Genomic DNA, 6,000 nt, shown 5'->3' on the forward strand with positions numbered 1-6,000 from the left:
GGGCGGGCCTGAACCCTGGGGACCTCTCCCCGGCCAGTGAGTGCATTCAAGTGTAGGCCTCTCCTGGCTCCCTGCCCAATTAGGCAACCAGCTCTATTAAACCGTGGGCTTGTGGTATTTATTCTGCCCAGCTTTCTAAGCTTTCTAGTGCTACCTTTCTAAAAGTCAAGTTCACAGCCAGAAAACAGAAGAATTTACAAGACAGACATCCTAGAAGCAATTCCTTTAGTTCATATTTGTACGTCAACTGGCATGAACAATGGCTTTATTACACTTTCCACTGGACAAGGGAAGTTTAACGTCCACGGCAGTTCTTTTTGCTTTATGTCACCACGCACAAACAATGTTCTGGCTTTACAATTGGTAAAGTTTTATGGCAGATCTAAATCTCAGTCCTGTAAAGGAAACCGCAGAAGCCAGTGTGATTCTAACACCCACTTGGTTGCAGGAGGTCCGACCATACGTGTCCCTGGCCTCGGAGGCGCTCTCTCCACAGCACGCGTGAGCAGTCCCGGCAGCGGGCAGCCTCCAAGGCTGACTGAGGACAGCGTGGGAAGCCTTCTCCAAGCTGAGTCACGTCTCCAGGGTTGTTGTTTTTGACAAGAAGGGGAGTTCTTTGCGTGGGATTTTATCTGGACTCGGTTTTATGAGGAATGCATCTCTTCGGGGAAGTTTTAGCCAAGCGCTAACCATTTTCCAGAGAGCTCACAGGAAACTGCTCAGCAGAATTTTCCTCGTGACTTTTCCTTGGCTCTGCTTTTCTTGCATAGGCACCTCACAGATCACTGTTGGGTGAGTGTGAAGTGATTGAGAAGAGGCTCTATTTCCTGTGAACAATTTGTCCTTGCTCAATCCTGATTGTCACTTGCCTAGAACTTATTTAATTTCACATCTCAGCAAATACAGTATTATGTCCCCAGTACAGTTGGTTTCTGATAGCATCACTCTTCTGATTACTTATCATACATATCTGCAATTGCATTACCTGTTACAGTAATGTGATCTACTCTCAAAATGTACATAAAAATGCAACATAAAATAAAATTTTATGGGTATACTTCCTCATCATTCTACAAATGATAGGCTAGCCAATTCCATAGAGACACAGTGACAGCTAGTGAAAGATGAGAAGATAAAAGATTAGTGAGTTCATGGCCTTCCAGAAATAAAAGAAGTTCACCCCTAAAATGTATTCTCTGAAAGCATAACACTTTTTTTTGTATTAATCAGAAACCAATTTTATTGTATAAGATAAAAAATAAAGAATGAAATGATTTTTTTTCAAATGCCAATATATTTTAAAACTTAGAAAAGGGAAATAAAGTGTGTTCATCTTTGCTCTTGTCAAACAACCATTAATCTTGGACAAAAAAGAAGGGGTAAAAAAAGACAACAGCAATTCCTAGGAGAAAATGTTCTGTTTTCTTGAGCCCACTTTTGGGCTAATCCTGTTTTAAATGTCATGCACCAGGTGAAATATAACTTGTCTTTGAAGTTGCCTGGCTTCAAAATACTCTTCTGAAATTCAGAGCCAGGTTTCCTTAGCTCTAGAACCTTCAAATGGCAAAGAGTAATTGTGTCAATACCAGTAATTTATAATAAGTGACTTAGTGTATGCTACCTTCTCTTGGACGGAGTTTGCATTTGCTTTGTCCTGTGTGGCTTAAATTCTGAACAAAACAAGTGTGGGGGAGGCTCATTGAAAGTGAAAACTTTACCTATGTATATTCTGGTGCACTCGTATTTTTTTCTCCTTTTCTTGCTGTTAGAAATTGATTTTATATATCAGATAACCAGGACTTGACGAATTCACATCAAAGAAATAAGTGGCATACGTATCGAGCATACCAAAAGGCAAAAGGTGTTTCATCAACCTGCTTGCCAAAGAGCAACTCCTCACCTGTTGAATTTATCTTTAGGATGCAACCAACTTGTACAGGAATTAGAGACAGCTGATTGTCCCCTATCTATGGTAGGTCATTTCCACAAGGCAGCAGGCAGGGTGATAAAAAACCATCAATTTTCAAGAAAACTCCTGTGTCTCGATTTTAAAAGGTTGCTGGTATTACATATGTGAAAATATCTGTGTTGTCACTAAGCGAACATAGAATATAAACAACTTAAAACACATATATATACTCATCTTAGGACTCAAGAAAAAGGTTCACTTTTCTCTAAATTTGCCAAAAGATGCAGGTGGGCGGAAATGTACAAGGTCCCACTTACACACTTTGCACTCTGCTGTAGCTCAATTTGTTAGACACTGTAATTTACGTTTAAAAATTATTTAACACTAAACATAAAAATCGGTCACCTTGGTGTTATAATTACACCCTAAGCACTTTGAGTAACTATAGCAACAATTTCAGAGGCATTTTTAAATACAAATTTGGTATAATTATAGAACCGGGAATTATGGAGGAGGTACTGAGGGATGTGAGATTTTTCTGCTACACTGGACACATGCTACTACAGAAATGGATTCCTTGACTGGGACATATTATTAACTAACTGATTTGTTCTACCTGCATGCTATATGGTTTGTAATCCAAACCTCTTCATAGGGACTAGTTTCGGGTGCCTTTGGCTGGACGTGTATGTGTACAAGAAGCAAAGCTTCAATTTCAATGACTTGACAACAACATGAAAAGACATTTGGAATCATTAAAAAAATAATCACCAAGTTAAAGAAAAACTATGCAATGGTTCCGTTAAGCAGCTCCCTCTGCTAATGTAGTCTCAAGGAGCTGGCATTTGTTATTTTAAGGAGTCGGCATACAACGGAGAGAAAAGTTTGTTGGTTTTAACATTAATCCCTGACCAAGAGTCTAAAGTGACTGTGAAGCAAGATTCCTCACTTCAAAGCCAAGGATGGGGCTTCGGAAGGTCCATGAACTCTCTGACACTGAAGCCAACGTTTCCGTGAATGTGCACGTATTCCTAGATCCCACGGACACCGCAGCATTGGACGCTCCTATGTTTCACTCTATCCAGCTGTGGTGAAGAAGTCATTTTAAAAGGAAAGGGCAGTGAAGAACACAGGTTTATTGTTACCAAATTCGGAACATCTCAGAAGCATCTTTTGGACAGAGACAAGCTTGACCACCCCCGGAGACCAATGTCTTTGCTCTCAGCAGGGATCTCCCAGCTGTTTGCCATTAAAACCATCAAATACGTTAGTACAATTCGTAAAAGGCATAAAATGATTAGCATCATCCATCCTTTCCCTGTTAAGAAAAGTGGGTACTAGTAAAAGCATGTAAAAGCAGGTCCTAACTAGTTCATCACCCCGCAGTTCCGGGAGTCAGACCATGAGACACCCAGGAGAACTGCTATCTTGTGGCCAAGATTTCACAAGAGAGAAACTCAAGCAAAATGAAATCTGTCTTTCAAGTGACCCGAACTGTTACACTGTACTTTTTTATTACAAACAAGCATGGATATAAATCTTTGCGGGTAAAATAATATATATCTATGTTTCCTCTGGCATAAACACAGGCATACACCAGAAAAAGTTATTTAGTGATGCACAACATATTATCTGCCCGAACTGAAACTGTGAACTGGTCACTCAAAATAGTGCAAGATAAACTTTACTCACTCTTCAATAATAAAACTGGCATTAATTAACAATTAATTTAGCAATGCTCATTAGCTGTTTAAAACCTTCCCTAGTAAAGTCTGTTTTTGTCTTTCTGGGCCTCCTTAGGAGAGACTAACTATAATTAATAACATACTATCTGCTATTCCCAAACTTGGTCATAATGATGGAGCTCTTCTGGAGAAGCTAACGGTGACATACGATTGTTTTCCTTAAAAACGGGCTGCAATGATCATTTGTAACTCCTGGCATGTTAACGAATGTTCTCCTGAGGAACAGAACTTTATGTCAGTATTAAACTTAACTCAGATTACCTTCATGCAATTTCGATTTTCTTTCTTTTTTTTTCTGAGTAAAGACAGTCGTCACAGGGAGGAAGACAGATGCAGACAGGAAGAGTTTGCGGCGATATGTTTGTCTCTGGAAGGAACCTTTCTATTTAAAGGGCTTGTGTTTGGCAACCACCTTTCCTGTCCCTTCTTCTAGCAATGCTGACAGCTCCCTCTGGTCAACAGATCAGCTGCCGCCACCCTCCTCCCCTATGACATTATTGCCAGACCGGCCTGGTCCCGCTGTCTGCTGACTGGGACCCCCCCACACCCACTCACCCAGGACCTAGTCGCAGCTCTCAGCATCCTCTCTTCTTGCGCTTCCAGCGCTCGCTCTCAGCGCCCCCTTCCGGGGATCCCCGGGATGCCGCGGGCGCAGGAAAGTTAAATCCCAACTCTGAGCGGCTGCATCCAGGTACAAAGCGAGGAAAGGGCGAGGAGGTGAAGGCGCTTCCCGCCAAAGCCGGGGAAATGGGATCTGCGTGAGGCCCCGCACTGGGCGTCCCGGGAGCTCCGCTCCCCCGCGGGGGTTCCCTCACACATCTTGGGAGGACCAGCTTCCTCCGCGACCCAGATTTCCTCCGGCCCCGAAACCCTGAGCCAGAGGATGCGAAATCCGTGCAGCGGCGGAGAGATGCTCGCGGCAAGGGACTCGCCAGCCTGCGGCCCATGGGGTCCTCCGGGCCCGTCCACCCCGGCCGCGGCGCTCAGGGCGGCCCCCAGCCTCCATCTCCCTCCTTAACCAAAGCGCTCGGCGGAGTTGAGCCCAAGTCCCCCTGCCTCCCAGTTCCGCACGTGCGCCTCCAAACCGCTGGAACTAAACCAGAAACAGCTGCCCCGCCGGGAGGCTGCCAGGCAGCGGCTCCGGGCCGCGAAGCCCCGGCTACCCGGACCCCTGCCCTTCGCTCCAGACCATGCGAGCCTGGGCGCGCGGGGCGGGCACACTGCCACTGCGCACCGTCCCGAGGTGCGGGGCGGGGGTCGCCCACCGACCGGTCGCCCCGAGGGTCGCGTCCGCTCCTCACCTCTGCACGCTCAGGCCTCGGCAGAGGCAGGGACACAAACTTCCAGCTGGTGCACTCGCGCCACAGGGGGACCCCCGCGGGGAAGGTGTCCTTCTAATCCCGTGCGCGCCACCTCCCGCTGACCCGGCTCCGGCCTGCAGACCGCCCCTGCCCCGATCCACAGGACCCGCCCGCCCACCACGGCCGCCCCGGGTCCCGCCAGCAGCGCGGCCACTCAGGGATGGGGCAGGGGGTCGCTTACCAGGTGGGATGCGCGCTCCTCGGGCCAGTTACCGGCGCCCGGAGCCCCGGAGCGGTCGTAGGGTCCTCTTCAGCGCCCGACCGGGGAAGTCGAGGCAGCAGCCGCCTCCGCCCCCTGCCACTTCCTCAGAGCCGTGCCCCGCTTATGCGCTCGGGGCTGGGGGCGCCTGCGTGAGCGGCCGGCCGGGGGGAAAGCAGGTTCGTTCCCAGCGGGGGAGACGGCCAGGGGGCAAAGTTGAGTGCCCCAACCAGCTCCGCCAGGGAGCCCCCGGGAGGGGTCACCAGGACCGGGCTGCCCCCGCGGAGGAGAGGTGGAGAACGGGAGCCGCCGCCCGGCAGGGGCCGCGGCTGGTGGAGGACGGCAGAGCCCACCCGCGATGGGAAGGCAGCGCACGGGAGCGGGCGCGGCGAGAGCTGCTGCCTCCGGCGCCTCTTTCCCCGCGAGTCGAGCGGCGCGGGGAGCGGAGCGGGGAGCGCGGGGCCGCCTCGCCCCGCCCCCGGCCCGCCCCGCCGCGCCTCCTCCTCGGAGTGAAACCCGAGCGCTCCACCCGCGCCCGGCCTCCCAGAGCCCCGCCCCCGGCCCCGCCCCTGCCCGGGCCCGGGCCCCTCGGCTCCCCCGGCACCCCTGCACCCCAGGAGCCCCACTTGGCCTCCCTGGTGCCGTGCGCCCCAGCCTGGACTTTCGGGGGCTTCCTTCCCCCACTCCCTCGCGCGGACCGTCGGTGGCTCCCCGCGCCTGTCCCGCCGCTCGGACGTGGCTACTTTGGGGTGGGGGTGGGGGGGTGGGGGTTGGGTGGGGAGCGCA

The 6,000-nt window shown here is 50.4% G+C and overlaps 1 protein-coding gene across 1 annotated transcript in view; it reads right to left on the minus strand.

Annotated features, from left to right (window-relative positions):
• SEMA5A (semaphorin 5A) overlaps positions 1-5,640 on the minus strand; it is a 400,911-nt gene extending 395,271 nt beyond the window's left edge. Inside the window, exon 1 of the mRNA XM_036309681.1 lies at positions 5,197-5,640. The gene's annotated coding sequence lies outside the window, so the exon portion shown is untranslated. The remainder of the gene's footprint in view (positions 1-5,196) is intronic.
• Between the last annotated feature and the right edge of the window lie 360 nt (positions 5,641-6,000).

This window comes from Myotis myotis, unplaced genomic scaffold (assembly GCF_014108235.1).
Source record: "Myotis myotis isolate mMyoMyo1 unplaced genomic scaffold, mMyoMyo1.p scaffold_m19_p_5, whole genome shotgun sequence".
Taxonomy (NCBI): Eukaryota; Metazoa; Chordata; class Mammalia; order Chiroptera; family Vespertilionidae; genus Myotis; species Myotis myotis.